The sequence below is a fragment of the Morone saxatilis genome, unplaced genomic scaffold, assembly GCF_004916995.1.
Source record: "Morone saxatilis isolate NCDOM2014 unplaced genomic scaffold, NCSU_SB_2.0 Contig7, whole genome shotgun sequence".
NCBI lineage: Eukaryota > Metazoa > Chordata > Actinopteri > Moronidae > Morone > Morone saxatilis.
The window spans coordinates 11,520,523-11,523,085 of record NW_023340246.1 but is presented as its reverse complement, the minus strand read 5'-3'; positions in this window follow the sequence as shown (position 1 = coordinate 11,523,085).

Here is a 2,563-nt window from a genome sequence, read left to right as displayed (position 1 = left end):
AGAGAGAGAGAGAGAGAGCACAGATCTAATTAGTCCAACTAGCTGAGTCTGTTTCCATCGGCTCATGAAGGAGCAAAACTGACCACCATATAGGTCAATCCATTACAATGCAGGTTGTCTCCACTAAGCGTGTACAGACCTACTTATTAATAGGCCAATGCGGGTTTCCGTGTTGCGAGTCCGTGCAGATGCTATGGAAAGGGGAACATTATGTGCTCGATCCGTGGGGCTGATCCGCAAATGCAACCGTGCATCCAGCCTTCATGCGGCTGCTGTCTCCATTCACAAGGCCAATGCGCTCCCAGTAGCCTGTACATGTTTAAAAGAAAAAAGAAAAAGCGGATTTACTCACATAATCCAACTTTGGCATGACGGTACTGCAACCCCCCATTTTAAACTTAAAGAGGTTGAATATCTCCTCCGGGTGGCCCAGTGACTTCAGGATGTCCATGCTGATCAGGTGTTCAGCTGCTACTCTGACAGACTGATGCGTGAGCCCGGAGAGATGTTCCCCATCAAAGGGATGCCTCGTTGAGATGCAGCACCGGCAGCATGAAGAGAGAAAACAGCTTTCAGTCACATGCGTCGTCAGATCGACTGACGCCTCCGATTGGCTGGCGAGTCATGGGCTTAGCGCGCAGCGTCCAATGAGAGCCCAGAGCGTCTGGTGTGATGCCCCGCCTCAGCGGACTGTCAGCGCAGCGCGGCTCCTGATTGGTCACTTATTTATCCAAAGGGGAAACCATACTTGCTCCATTATAATAATATCTGAGGACAGATACCTGTTGGCTGTGATCATCATAGGTGTTCACACACTAAGACACAGTGTTTGTTATGTTTGTTATGTATGTTATAGTCGAAAAGTATGAAAATGAATTCATACTTAAATATTTCTGAGCTTTATCTCTTTTTATTTTTTATTTTTGTTTTTAAATCTAAATTTATGAACTTTTCTTTGTTGTTTATTGTGCTGGTATGTTTTTAGTCTTGGTTTTCTATGGTTCTGTCTGACTGAAGCAATGTGTTATATTAAGGTTGTTATTATTATTATTATTAGGTTACTTATTAAACTCTCCATGGTATATTAAGAATTCACTGATTGCACACATTGTTCATTTTTAAGATAGGAACAACTTTTCTGATCCCACTTAAGGAAATTTAAGAGTCACAGCAGCAGAAACTCAAGAATGCATAGTATAGTACAGTAAACTAGACTACTATACATATTATCCCATCTACTATACACAAAAAGAGGCTTTAAATACTATATACTTTTAATACTATACTACTATACTATTAACTGATTATTTAGAAAGAAAATAGTCACAAATAAATTGAGGAGACCAGGAGTTTGCAATAAAAAATTAAGTACAACTTGATGTATGAATTACCTTTTCAAAATATATTTAATTTAATGTATTCATTTTTAAAAGTTAAAATTAGCCCACAGTTAGCTCATACACAGCTACCTGTGGAGTAAAGCCTGCTGAGTCTGAGTTAAGCTGAGCTGTTTCATTGCCAGGTAGCTCATCACCAAGAAGAGATCTCCAAGATCCAGTCCAAGCATGGAGAGCACGGTCAGCTCCATTTCCCCCTATTTAACATATATCTTTGTCTTTCTCTCTTACTTTCTTCTATCTTCACACACATACACACATGTGCAGACATCAATGAACAGTTTCAAGTCAAAATAGCTACTAACATACATACATACATATATATACAGCTTGTAGCAACGGGTGCACACACCCACATAGAAAGAGAGAAGAAGAGTGAGTTATATTAAACATCAAACAAACATAAACTAAATGATTCAGACCTGACTGACAATATTAAAATTTGTTTGTTTCCTCTTTGTTATTTCTAAAGTTGCAAGTTTTTACACTAAACTATCTCATCACAACATCCCCAAAACTGGACTTTCTGGACATCTAACAGCATTTTCCCTTACTGTGTTAGGTCTGTACCATTTATGTCTGTGTGTTTGATTATTATGTACACATCAGGTGCTGAGGGAGACTGAGTCACTTCTGACAGTCAATAGATGGAACTGATGATCTATGATGATGATGAAGTAATCTCTCCGAGCACTCTCTCGCTCTCTCTCTCTCTCTCTCAATTGTGTTTTTAGTTTTAAGTCCATATTTTTTGGACTGGTGTGAGTATTGCTGAAGCTGGTATTACAAGGTTCACAATGTAATTATAACTCTGAATGTGAGAAAAAGAAACAGAACGAATGTATGTAATGCTCCATAGCGGGTCTACTATAATGAAAGGAAAACAATTAAAATGTATTTAACAAATATGATAAAACATTTCAATATATGTCTTTCTTTCTGTGACTTGCTCACAAGCACACACATGCAAACTAGTGGATCACTGGTTATTGCGGAAAGCGAAAGAGCCTAAAAATGTCCCTTAAAGGTCAGGGGGTGTGTAACATTTAGGAGGATCTATTGGCAGAAGTTGAATATAATATTTGAAGGTATGTTTTTATTTGTGTTCATCACCTGAAAGTAAGAATTTTGTGCTTTTGTTATCTTAGAATGAGCCATTTCTATCT